The sequence below is a fragment of the Bison bison genome, unplaced genomic scaffold (assembly GCF_000754665.1).
Source record: "Bison bison bison isolate TAMUID 2011002044 unplaced genomic scaffold, Bison_UMD1.0 scf7180017864351, whole genome shotgun sequence".
NCBI lineage: Eukaryota > Metazoa > Chordata > Mammalia > Artiodactyla > Bovidae > Bison > Bison bison.
The window spans coordinates 2,967,812-2,982,778 of NW_011494923.1; the positions used below are offsets into that span (position 1 = coordinate 2,967,812).

Sequence of the window (14,967 nt, forward strand, 5' to 3'; positions counted from 1 at the left end):
TGAATGGGACTATTCATCCGTTTAGTCAAGGCTATGGTTTTTCCAGTAGCCGTGTATTGATGCGAGAGTTGGACTATAAAGAGAGCTGAGTGCCGTAGAATTGATGCTTTTGAACTGTGATGTTGGAGAAGACTCTTAAGAGTCCCTTGGACTGCAAGGAGATCCAACTAGTCCATGCTAAAGGAAATCAGTCCTGGGTGTTCATTGGAAGGACTGATATTAAAGCTGAAACTCCAATATTTTGGCCACCTGATGCAAAGAGCTGACTCATTTGAAAAGACCCTGATGTTGAGGAAGACTGAAGGCAGGAGGAGAAAGGGATGAAAGAGGATGTGATGGTTAGATGGCATCACTGACTCAATGGACATGAGTTTGGGTAAACTCCAGGAGTTGGTGATGGACAGAGAGGCCTGGCGTGCTGTGGTTCATGGGGTCACAAAGAGTCGGACACAACTGAGCAACTGGACTGAACTGAACTGATTTTCCTATTATGTTTTAATTGGTTGTTGTTGTTGATACAAAGTAACAGTATTGATTTGAGGATGTTGATCTTATATCTGTCTACCCTGATAGATTCTCTTATTAGTTCTAATAGTTTGTTCATTGATTCACTTGGAATTTTGAGGCTATATCACCTGCAAATAATGAACACTTTTTCTTCTTTTTAATTGTTAAAAATTTTATATCTTTTCTTGCATTCATTCATTAGCTAGAGTCTCAAGAAAACATTGAACAATAGCAACAATACCACACTTATATTCTTCAGGATATGGTGGGATTTCCATTGTATTACATGTATAATTTTATGTTTTCTTGCACTCTCAAGAATATTATTTATCATGATAAAATTATTTTTGCTAAGAGGTATTTTAATAGATATTTATCAAACATATAATAAAATAATCCTTGTTTAAACCTCAATTTTAGAATTACTTTTCTTAAAAATATTCTTACACTATATGGAGATTCCAGCATTAAATAAACCTGAACATTGTTGGCTATCACATAAAGACTTGGATTTGTATATCTGGTTTAAAATTTCAGCAAAAGTAGAATTATGAAAATGATGGATACTTTTGATTAATGATTGGCTGAAAACATACAAGGTTTTAAATATATATATTTTTAAAATATACTTTTATTACCACAAAATAATCCAAAGTAAATTTATTCTTAATTTTTATGACTAGGGCATATTTCAGGATGTTTTAAGCAGAAATAAAACCAATATTTATTTTTGGCACCAACAAAAGCCTGAGGAGTACAAAAATGTATCATGCATATTGAATCCGGATCTCTGGTAGTATGACACAGGAAGTCAGAAAGACTGAAGTAGAGAGTCACTGAAATTAAAGCATCATAGTGAGATATGAAGGCAAAGAACTGACTTTTAAACCTGGCTCTCCTTTTAAGTATATAATTGTGGGTTCACTATTTATTTTCTGTAGATGATGATCAGTCTATCCATAAAACAAAAACTGAAACACATGATTCTATTTATCATCAAATAGAGCTTTTGTGTGATTTATTTATCCACTTCCTGATACCTGTTATCATACTTTATCAATGATTTACAGTATTTAAAGAAAAAATGACAAAAAATAAATTGTTCTCTGTATCCTAAACACATTTATCTTCACTTCTTTTTTGAAGGTTAATCCATAAGTATTTATAAAAACTGCAGTTTTTAAAAATTGTTTCTGATATCTTTAAATATTAATTATATAAAAATACAAGTCAATGAAATTTAAACTAGAATGGGATAAAATTCTTTTCTAAGTATACATATAAGATGGAAGCACTGATATTAATTCTAAAACCATCAAAAGACCTCAAAATTGAGTGAGAATAAAGTCATGAATGGATTCATATGTATGTGTGATGCATATATCCACCTATATCCATACTTTCCTACATTCACATGCACACATACATATTAATGCCTACCCTTTTCTTTTCTTCACATTGGTCTAGAAATATTATCTTTTTATGCAACTATTTTTATTTTTTCTTCTGCTAAATCTATAAGAAATTTATAGTTTGATTCCCTGAATAAACCAATTTTGTACTTCATAAAATTTACAACCAAATAATTACTCTTTAACAAGTTTACATACGTGGATTGCACACACACACACACACATAGAATAGATAGAAAGAGATACACAAAAATAGAATGATAATTACATGCAAAGAGTCTATGAGAATTCTTTGATGCACTAATTTAAGACGAGTCTATCTAAATCTTGAGTCAGAGGCCTTGAAAAATGTCTAATCCCTACTTTGGAAGAAAAACCCTCCAGTAAAAATATTATCAACAAAAATATAAAGCTTCTGGAGAAATTTCAAGTGTACTGGAAAAAAAAATTCTGTAATAAAAAAATCCACATTCAAGGCACCTACTAATCATGAATCTTGTAGAAACAAGATGGGGATTATACAGAAAAGGAGCTGATTTTATTCTTTGTTATTAGAAGGCCCTAGTGGCCACAATATACAATATTAAAGTTGCCTTATTCTAGTTTTTCATTTGCTCAAACTATGAAACATTTTCTGTCTTGCTTATTTGTAAATAAGCAACTATATCCTGCTCAATTTGAATACTTAAGTATGAGTAGTTATAACTATTGTAAGATGTGCCAACAATGAAGAAAAGAAAATTTAAATCACAAATACAATTCTATATTTAAATGGTAACTAAATCAAATATTTGTAATATTAGAACATCCTAATATACTCATTTAATTAATAATTTTATGACTGCCATGATGCATATTCTAAATTTGTGTAAGATTGAAAATGACATATTTTTAAAATGAAGAACTATAATAACACAGAACTGACAGGAAGATTCTATAACAACAAATCAATTCAAAAAGCGGTGAGTTTCTGATTAATAATTATCCTTAAATGACTTTTGCCGCTGTTGTTTAGAAACCTTTTTTCCACTGAAAATATGTTATTTGGATTTCACTGAGTATTGCCTTAAATTTGATGGGTGAGCACGTTTGTGCATAATAAGTGTACTCACATATAATAATAAGTGTACTCACATACAAGTTGTTGACAGGGCTTGAATTTCATCTGTTTAAGAAATCTGTCAATATATTCTGTTCATTTATAGCATTTGCCAACAATGAATTCAAGAGCTTATCTGCAACAGAGAGTTTCAACTGTAGTTGCACATTAGAATTACATAAAAGCTTTTAAAAACCTGATGCCTGAAGATTACCCCAGACCAATTTATTCTGAAACTCTGTGGAAAGGGCCTGGACATGGGTATTTTTACAGCCTTCACAAGTGATTATACTGAGCAGGCATTATCTATAACCACAGATCCATACATTTTACTTATGTCCTTCCATCAGCATCCACGAGAAGTCAGCTGATAATATAAAATAACTTAGAACAATAAACAGCTATTCCAGGATCAAGAATATTGCCAGATGAATACATTCAGTTTAAAAAGTCTTGTAATTAGAGGCATATTTAATTATCTGTTAGATAATCCTCAAGAATGTGAAAGCATTTTAAAATTAGTCACCCTTTATATAACCAATGTTATGTTATTATAGATACCAATGTTATGAAGAATTGTAGGCCTTCATTATTTAAATGCAATATCCTTCAAAACATTATCAATAAATACACTTGTGCTATTTTACTATTTTAGTAAAGAAGACAAAACTTATTAAAAGAGCCAATTACGAATTACTTTCATGTATAAGTGGAAAAGGAAATGGCAACCCACTCCAGTATTCTTGCCTGGAGAATCCCAAGGACCAAAGAGCCTGGCAGGCTACAGTCCATGGGGTCACAAAGAGTCAGACACGACTGAGTGACTAACACTTCATGTATAAGGTATTATATACAGGATACAGTAAATATATTCTCTAATTCTCACAACAGTGCCATAGAGATATTAAGTACAAACAATAAATTGCTTAGAGCCAAACAACTTCTGTAAATGGCAAGCATGTCTGAATTCAGAATTATCTTTTTAACCTTAACTCCCTTGTCTATTTATATCCATGAAACCCTGGTAATATCAAGACTTCAGTGTGTTTATAATGACAAATGAATAAAAACTCTTACTGTGAATATTATTCCTAAAATTTTATTATTGAAAGCATTAGATACATTCTAGTTCACATTTACCTCCTCATTTAAGTAAGAGGAACTGAGACTCTGAAGTGTTTAATTTGCCTCACAGAATGTCACTAACACAAAATAGAGTTAGATTAGAAACCGTTTCCTCTCACCTTCCATCTTTCTGCTGCCTGACACTGTCCACCCTCATTTGTGACGAATGAGTACTTCCTTTCTTTAACAGATGACATCATTTTAAAAATTGCCTTACAAAGGTGAAAGCACCAGTGGATACTAGGAGCTGCTGCTGCTGCTGCTGCTGCTAAGTCACTTCAGTCGTGTCCGACTCTTAGTAACCCCATGGACTGCAGCCCACCAGGCTCCTCCATCCATGGGATTTTCCAGGCAAGAGTACTGGAGTGGGGTGCCATTGCCTTCTCCAGATACTAGGAGAGAAAGTATTAAATGTATACTCAGGAACTGTCACTTAAGGAATAATTAATTTGTACTATAACTTTCACCTGAGTGGTTCAGCAATCATGAACAAAAGCATAATATTCACCATATTTGTATGGCTATATTTTATATTCAAAGAGAAGCAAAGCACACTCAACTTATCTCTTGCTATAAAACTTGACTATAATAATTTGATTCCAAACCAGTTTACAATGCAAACTAAATATAGAAGTGTTTCTCAAAGCTTACAGGGCTTATGAATCAAATGGGAATCTCATTATCCTGCAGCTTCAGATTCAGTAGTTCTGGACTAGGGCCTGAGGTACTACATATTAACAAGCTTTCAGGTGATGCCATGCTACTCAAAATGTGGTCCATGCATCTCATTTGGTCAAGCCAGTTAATAGAAACCTATCACATCATCCTATAGAATCATTAACTGTGATACTTATTAAAATTATTTTTTACATAGAAAAAAAGAAAGCCAGTAGAAGACAAGCAGATCTGTAATGGAAGAAGTATAGCTAGTCTGCTACAATGGATACCCAATTATAAGGAGCAAATAATTCAGGAATTACAACAGACTCTAAAAACTGTCATAAAAGTTCAAGAATAGACATACTGCCAAAATATGCATACAAAATTTGTAAGCAAATTCTCACTTGAATTTAAAACGAAAGCACTTAGTGCATGCAAGCTTTTAATAATTCCTACTTGATGATTTCTAATAACGTGGATGATGATGGGAGTAAAGGAAGGCATGCATGCAATTTCATTTTATTAACGATATGTCTGAACACAGATTTTTCATGACTTGCAAAAGAAAGTTTCAAGGACTGCTTTAGAATAACAAGCATGCCACATGAATAGTTTTGTGTCCTTGATCCATATGCTGTGATTAAACCCTAAAACATGTTGTTATACTGGTTTTTGAACAGTTCTAAGAACAGTCAACTGAACTCTCAGCTTTCAGACTACATAGTCCTTTCTTATTTATCCTAACCTTGTATGACTCCACTTGCCTTTTAGTTCATTATTATAAGTACGAATGCACTGAAAGAAATGAACAGAATGATGGTCTGGTGGGGTCATGGCAAGAGTAGAGTGACAGGACCCACTAAATGCTGTAGTTTAAAATACTTTCAATACATTAGGGACAAATGAAAACCCTTTCAGCACTTGATATTAAGTACATTAAGTATTCTATTTATGAGCCCTCATCCACTGTGTGCTGTGGTAGTTATAATCATTTTTCACACCAGTAAAGCCTCTCAAATATTTAATAAATATTTCTTCCTCAAGATCCATATAGACTTGAGGCTATTTACTCAAGTACATCAAGCATCACCAAGAGAAGCAATTGTTTTATGTTTTAAGTAGTGTTTCCAAGCAAGTGTCGTTTATCATCAAGAATACTTGCACATGCTTCGATAGATAAAGTCTGTATCTGTACATCTGGTGGCCAAAATGATTATAAGACCTCTTCTGGAAGCATCTTTTCTAAGCAATAACCTTCCAGAGTTTCCAAATATGACTTAAGAACAAAGAACACATTTCACTTTTCCAACCACCACCACCATTTCAAAATTATTAAGACAATTTTATAACCACACAACTGGTGATTCTGAAGCGAGATTTCCCCCCTTTTTAATCCATGTGACATAATTCATAAAATCAAGTTTTTCTAATCCTGTTGCTCACCTACTCATAGTCCTTAATCATTCCTTGTTGCCTACAGAATTAAGTACAAAGTATCTAAGCCTTAACAAAGCTATACCTGAGATGCCCTAATAATCACATCTCCAGAGTTGTTCCTCAGCTTACTGAGGTCGTGATTTACTGTAAGTTTTATGTGTTTCCTCATTTCCATTTCTGCCAGCTGCTTCCTTTACTTGAATTATTTTGTCTCTCTCTGCCAAGTCAAATAATTTCCATCTCTCTTATTTTAAATATCATCTCCCTTGTCATTCCCTCATGAAGCTTTTCCTCATTTTCTAATGAAATAAACTTTTATTCTTTTCTTTCATTTCTTTTTCTTTACTTTTTCCTCCCTTCCTGTAGGCTTCCCTCGTGGCTCAGGGGAAAAGAATCTGCCTGCCAATGCAGGAGACAAGGGTTCAATCCCTGGGTCAGGAAGATCCCCTGGAGAAGGAAATGGCAACCCACTTTGGTATTCTTGCCTGGGAAATTCCATGGACAGAGGCTCATTTCAGGCTACAGTCCATGAGTTTGCAAAGAGTCAGACACAACTTGGTGACTAAAATAAAAAAATACTGATGACAACATATTAAACTATATACTTCTTACAGTAGATGATTAGTATGATAATTGGATAAGCATTTTAAAATTACTTAGTTCTTTTAACAGAAGAAATATCACAGAAGGTTTATTGCAATCATGAGGACTACACGAATCTGTTCTGTTAAAATAAGAAATTCAATTAACTAAAAACATTTCCATCTGAAAAGAGACCTTGGAATTTGATTGGCTGTTCCAATTAAACATGAGGGTGGCAGCCATTCCAGATGGTAAAGACATATTTATAAAAAGTTTTACATAGAGAACCTCAGTGTAAGAAGGGACATTTAAGTTCATCTAATTTAAACCAATATCTGAATCATTTCTTCTACAAACAATTATCTGATCTTGAGTTCTTCTTAATCCTCTCCCCACACTGGGAATCCACTATACTTCAAATGGCCTTCTCACTTTAACAACAAATCTAATTTCTAGAATTTTCTTTATATAAAGTTGTGTTGCCTTATTTGCCCAACAATCATCTTTTGGAACAACACTCATCTGTTTTTCACAATAAAGCCCTTTAATATTTGAAAACCATGACACTGGTCACCATAAATTCTGTCTTTTCCTAACTTATTCTCAATTCTTATAATGAATTTTTCAGTTTTATTTTTTATTGACTTCTTGGAAACTGCCTGTATATGCCAGCATATAATTTTGTTAGGATAATTTTTAATACAATTTCCAGACTATAGGGCTGGGTGAAAGAGAAGAATATTTTCACCATTTGATGACAGGGTATTATACTTGTATTCTCTCAAATTTACCATTGATATTTTGACAGTCTTGTGATAAAATTAACTACTTTTGACCTTATAATAATTCCAAACTTTTGATTTAGCTCTAAAAAGTATAGCTTTAATTATATAAATTAAATCATTTTTGCTAGCATGGCAAAAACATCTTATTATAAGTAATTTTGAACCATATTTGGAATCCTACTGGAAAATCCTGATACTAGTATTTGTCTTCCAGATTCTTAAAATCATGATTTCATTTCCTTAATACAGTACTGGTCTCTTCACACTAACTGAAGTTTTTGCATTCAGAGCCAAATGAGCTATTCTGAGTTGTGCCAGGGAAGCTTACTGTAGCTACGCATTGAAATTACAGCAAACAAGAAAATGTGTCACCACTTATAATGCAAGACTAATTCATTTTTCATGTCTGAAAAATATAATTATGTGTTTTTAATATAAAATATATTGCTGTGTATATATAGCATAAACAATTTGCAAATCTAAACTAATGGAAATACATGTTTTAAAAGCAGAGTGGTTTTTAAGTTACAAGTTACATAAATTAGAAATTCAAGAAAATTTTATTATCTAAATACTTTTGGAGCTCCTGTACAAAACCATTTTGTTCTATGAGACAGGGTAAAAATTTAAGTTAATGGTATATCTGATTTAAGTCAATGGTTATTGGATAGAGTTGGATACTTTCCACAGATTCATTCATCAGAGATTTTCTTAAATTTGTACATCACTTTAGCTTCAGTAGTGTATTTACTCTCACCATTATCTAGTGAGGCAAATTTGGCTCTGGGAAGTAAATGGTGTAACTAAAAGAAAAATTTCCTTCATCTGTAGTATCTTAAAGGGACATTTATTTCCAAGCTAGTCCATAGAAATAATTTACAGTCAGCCCTCCGTATCCGTGGATATGCACACTAAGCCTCACTATACAACGGACTTGGGCATCTGCAAATTTTGATACTTGTGGAGGTCCTGAAACCAATTGCCTGAGGATAACAAGGACCTTACTGTAATAGCTTTACTTCTTAGTCCCGACAACCTGTTTTCATTATTAATTTAATGATGAGATGTAATTAAAGTAAATATTATGGGCACTCTAGAAGAGAAATAAATTGAAAAGTGATTAATATTTGCCTCAAGGACAGATTGATGTTTATGGTTATTTATGGAAACGTGCAGGGCATATCCACCCACCTTGCTTTCATAGGAGGCTGGGTGTTATTCTTGAGTATAAAAAAAAATCGTTGGTAGAGATACCAACATTTCTTCCATCAGTATTCTTAAGATGCTGTCAAACCACCAGCAACCCAGCCTTTAAAAACATGAGATCTTGGATATTCATTTTGGCTAGCTATATTGTGGGAACAACTTTGACCTTGATAAAAAGAAATTTCTGAAATATCTCTAGTCATAACATAAACCACCAACAGTTCCCTACTCTATCTAAAGTGTCTATTACATATATCCAAAGACATTTACATTTAATATAATTGTAAACTATTTATGGAAAGGGGGGAAAAATTCTACACTGAAATAGTGAAGATCTATGGACATAGATGAAGAGGCTTCATAACACCCCCAGCCATTATTTTGGAGGTAGGAATATGAGGCGGGACTTAATTTTTTTCAAACTATATTTAGAGTCACTTAATGACCTTACATTTACACCTAGAAGGACTTGTACAAAGTTTCTGAATGTCAGGGCAGCTTAAGTGACAGATGAGAAAGTCATCAAGCCATTCTGAATCCCAGAAGTCTGGCTAGTCTCCATATAATCTTTGGAAAGGCCTGGAGCTTTTTTGCTCATTCCTTTAAGAATAGCATGAAGCAGGCTGGCAGGCTTTCTGCAGCAGTTGAGTGAATTCTGACAGTCCTTGCATACTCCTTCAAGCCAAGTCTAAACTGACATAAGAAAGGCGCTTATCCCTGCACCCTTTGTCATGTGTGCCTGGAATATGTAACTTGAAGAATTCAAAGCTTCTTGTCCTTTCTCTTTAGACAACAATTATGCAAAACCATCGTAAGTCTTAAAATATATGAGGGAAGAGTGAGAAAGGACAATTTAACATACTTTCCACAATTTGATTACCTCATTACTAAATTTTCAAGAACATAAAGTTATGTGCAGATATCATTCATGGCATAATTTCCTATAACTAGCTTGAATAACTGAGATTAACTGGATTCTAGCAATATGTCTGCTACCTACAGGCCTTTACAATATTTGAGCAAGCCGTTTAATTTCTAAATCTCTCATATCTCCACTTCTTCAACTGTAAAATGCTTATAACACTTCCTTTACTACTTAATTGAATTTGTTTCTAGCATCTACTAATAATGAGATAAAATATGCTTTTTCTAGAACTCTCTGCAATTGATTTATTATAAGAAGTCACAGGGAAATCCTCAAATTGCATTCCATTTTAGTCCATGCCAGATTTTGAAGTGTTGGTCATTTTCCAGTTCCCCCTAGCTCTGAATATGTATTTTTTTTTTAATTTATTTCATTGTATTTCCTATTTACTCTAGGTCAGACCTGCTCAACTAAGTTCTGCACGTAAGGTGCAGGTGTCCTTGAAGATGCAGATCCCCTGACTCATTGGTGTAAAGCAGTTTGAGCCTCCAACCTGGGCATTCAAGCTTGAATAGCCTGTTAGATTCCACGAGAGGTATCAGAGGCTAATAGTTTCCTATGAGTGAGCGTGATGGGCAACATCCAGTAATCCACAGCTCTCTCTCCACACTGAAGATATTCTATTTTCTCAACATCTGCCTCAGGAGCCCTACATGGAGTACACTGATCCTCAAGAGAACTGGTGGAGTGACTGAAGAATATCACTCTTTTAATGATCATAAGGAGGGAGGCCAACCTAGTGTGTGGTTATTGGGGTCATGGAGAGGGCAGCTGGGGATTCCTATTAAATGTGGCTACTCTGAATCTTTGTCTTCATACAAAATGTTTTCCATTTGCTGCTGATGTGTTGTTTTTGTGGTGTCTGGGAAAACTGCAGGGTTATAGTCCTAACCCTGAGTTCCAATTCTGCAAATCAAAGATTCATCAATATTTTGAATAGCTGATACTAGATTTTCATTGCGCTAGAAACGTAAAACCTGACAACAAACATTTTGTTTGAAATTTTAAACAAATTCAATATATATTATCTTCATTTATCATTTTATAAAAAACTTTATCACAGTATGTGACATGAAGATGAGAAATATTCACCAATACTCGTAGCCCATTTCACTCTAGTATTAACCAGTAAGTTGTCACTTGCTGCTGTTGCTGCTGCTGCTAAGTCTCTTCAGTCGTGTCCGACTCTTTGCGACCCCACAGACGGCAGCCCACCAGGCCCCGCCGTCCCTGGGATTCTCCAGGCAAGAACACTTGGAGTGGGTTGCCATTTCCTTCTCCAATGCATGAAAGTGAAAAGTGAAAGTGAAGTCGCTCAGTCCTGTCTGACTCTTAGCGACCCCATGGACTGCAGCCTACCAGGCTCCTCCGTCCATGGGATTTTCCAGGCAAGAGAACTGGAGTGGGGTGCCATTGCCTTCTCCGACGTTGTTGCTTAGTCGCTAAGTAATGTCTGACTCTTTTGCTACTGTATTGATTGTAGCCCGTCAGGCTCCTCTGTCCATGGGATTTTCCCAGCAAGAATACTGGAGTAGGTTGCCATTTCCTTCTCCAGAGGATCTTCCCCACCTAGGAATCAAACCCACATCTCTTGGACTGGCAGGCGGATTCTTTACCCCTGAGCCACCTGGGAAGCAACTATTAATCAGTATTGATAAAAATTTTTTTAAATAATAATATTTTCTATGTTTGTCTATATTTTTGAAAAATACTGGGCAGCACTGCTTTAAGGTTATCAAGGGTTTTACCATTTAAAATATTCACTAGTATAAAAATATTTTAGGGGAGTCATTTTAAAAGAAATGTTTTCTTACTAACTATGAAATGTATACTCTGCCAAGCATTGAAAATTCTAAAAATTAATTTCCCTAAAGCTCTTTAAACAACATTTACTCTTAACCTAATCATTTAAAAGAAAATATTTTAGTTTTAGGAAGAAACAAATTAGCAGTTGTTTAAAATTCAGGTCCTCTGCTGGGATAGAAAATTTTGAAAGGGTGAATATTTATTTTGGAAATTGTGGAAAGCTTTTATATAAATTGTCTTATTTAATATTTGCAAGTATATTTGAAATCAATTCCCCATTTTCATACAAGGAAACTGAGATTAAGTCACCTGACATAGATTTAGATGGTAATTCTTTGAATAATATGGATTTAAATCCTAGAACTTGATTCTTATAGCATGTGATTTTAAACACTCGGCTATGGAAGATGGCTTATACTAGCAACATTATATATATATCACAATATATGAATATATTTTATACATATTAGAAGCTTATGATATACTTCTTTCTTCACCCCAAAGAAAATGCTTTTAATTAGAAGATATGTAATAGTTTAAGATGGCAAAGTGGCAAAGAAAGACTATATTACAGAAACCTGCTGTCTAAATGACATTTTTTAAATGCGGGAGTATTACAGGGAAAAAAGTTAATATTATATCACTGAAATTATATTATTGAAAAAGTTGTATGAGAATTTATCTACCTAATGTTCATCTTATCATTTGTTTTCAGGAACAATTGAACACCATATCATCTAGGTGTTAATATTTATCTTTTTAAAAGTCATTCCTACAATCTAAATATAGATACTAAATGCAGTACTTTTAATAATACATTCAGATCTCAAGGATACAGATAAAACATTAACCATGACACCCATATAAATTATCTTCTCAGACTCAAGTTCTTGAAAAATATTATACTTATTGCCCTACTGCTTCTCTTCCAATTCATGAGGCCCAGTAAAGATAACTTCCATCAGTACTACTTTCACTGAAACTGTCCCCACTAAGTCTTCAATGATCTAAATGCCAAAGTCAATGAACCACTTACCCATTATCTTCATCATAATGAACCACTGTATTATTTAACACAATGAAGCACTTCTTTCTCCCTGTAATTTTCCCCATTGTTTACTTCATTCTGTTTGACCATGTGATTCTCTTCCTACTATCTACTATTTTTTTCCTGCTGCTGCTGCTGCTAAGTCACTTCAGTCGTGTCCGACTCTGTGCGACCCCATAGATGGCAGCCCACCGGGCTCCCCTGTTCCTGGGATTATCCTCTTAAATGTTAAATTTCCATTTAACATTCAATTCTTGGCCATCTTTTTCTTCCAGGTTTCCTTTGGAATACTCCTCCCTGCTGACTTTCTTTATTCCTAAAATTTAACTATCATTGCAGATTCTGAATTTTCTCTTTCCAAGCTAGATACATAAGTGGCTATAACTAGTTATCTCCTTTCACAGTTCACAGAATCTCAAACTTGGCTACATCTGAATGGAACTCATCACCCTCTCTTATATATCTTGAGAATCTTAGGGAGTTCCATAGACAGTTGTTTTTTCCTCATATCATGTAACTGATCACTAAGTCTTCTGCATTATACCTCCTAACTTTATCTTGAGAACGTTTGAGTCCTTCTTCTTCATCCCTATGACAGTTGTCCCAATTCGAATTCTAAAGGACACCTTATCTTGATTATTTCAACAGTTGAGCTGCCTTGTTTTCTCAAGTTTGATCCTTGCTACACCATTTTATTTCATCTTCCTAGATAGTCTTTCTCAGTTGCCAGCATATCATTTTATTCCTGTGTAGTTCAAATTCCTTACCACGAACGATAAGCTCTGGGAAATCTTGTCTGTCCACTTTTCATACTTAAGTTCCCTATGTGCTTCTACAGTTTCAGGTACTTTATGCAATCTCTTGAAACTGAATATACTTTTTTCTATCTAGAATATCTTCCTCCATCCCCTTTGCCCACACTCCTACTCATCTTTCAAGACAGATGTCAAAATTTATTTACTATATAAACCAAATCAAATCCCTCTCCTATTGTTTATAAAATGATATCCTTCTTTACTTGTGAACAAATAACCTTTTCATGCTTCCTTTTATCACTCAGAATACTGATTTTGAACTATTCCTGCAATGAGTTGAGAGGGTCTTGAAAAAATATTTTGAATTTACATTTTTCATATAAGTACATTTCACAGTACTTAGCATATCATATATGTCCAAAAAGTGTTGTGGGAGATGTACATGAGTCAAAAGATGGTAATATACTTTGCATGTTCTCACTTTTCTCAAAGCTTACTCTGTATGTCATAGTGTTCTAGATAATTCAAAGGTGGTCATAGCTGTGTTATGTGATTACAAGTAAATTGTTTTATAAGAATTGGACATATGAGTTCAAGTAAACCATTGAATAAAACATTTTATGATCTTTAGCTTCAATTTCTTTTGTATTGTATGTAAAAGCAAAATATTAATTTTAAAACCACTTGTGAAGATTTAATAATTTATATAAAATATTAACATTATTTCTAGCATACAGTGTATATCCAATACATTTTACTTCCTTTTGTAATTTTCTTTTCCAACACAGTACCCTCATTACAAACATGCTCCTTAATTTTGTTTCAATCTTTTAAAGATAAATATATAAATTTCTATGAGAGTTACCATTTATTGAAAATACAATTAGTAAATTGAAATAACCTTTGGGAACCTTTTAACATAGTTTCCATTGTCAGAGAGATTTTATTACTATGACTAGAGTCATAGAATCCACCATAAGGATTTATATTGCAATTTCTTTTTGGACACTTATGAGACCGTAGTAGCTTATAAAGCAAGAGTAGAAAACTGATTATATCCATATTAGAATAATGATTTGTGTGTGTGTGTGTGTGCTCTGTGTATGAAAAATTGGTCGGTCACAAAGGACAATAAAATGGTGAAACAGTGGCCAACAAGGACATCAGTTCTCTATAGCAGAAGCAAATGCAGTGTCTCTGGTGACAGAAATAATGAAAAAGAACTGGAGCCAAGGTATATGATGACAGAAAATTGGATAGGATTTATTGCATGAGGGGATATGATATAAAAAGAAACTCTATCTTCTGGAATATGTCACTAAATCTTTTTTTGATGTTACATAACATGTAATAGTTTATTTAATATCTGTTTAATTGACTCCATGTTAAAAAATAAACCTGAAGGACCCCTAATTTCTTATTTTGGGGGTGTATCCTAAACTATTGCTCACTGTGGTAGATGATTGTTAAGATATTTTCAGGCTCATGGAAAAATTCTCCCTTAGATTTGTGATATGCTAATGCTCTTGAGAGTCCCTTGGACTGCAAGGAGATCCAACCAGTCCATTCTGAAGGAGATCAGCCCTGGGATTTCTTTGGAAGGAATGATGCTAAAGCTGA

At 33.8% G+C, this 14,967-nt stretch overlaps 1 protein-coding gene across 1 annotated transcript in view; it reads right to left on the bottom strand.

The window, feature by feature from the left end:
- The window catches only part of CADM2 (cell adhesion molecule 2), a 1,272,453-nt gene that overhangs the window by 1,159,015 nt on the left and 98,471 nt on the right, over nucleotides 1-14,967 (bottom strand). The window lies entirely within an intron of this gene.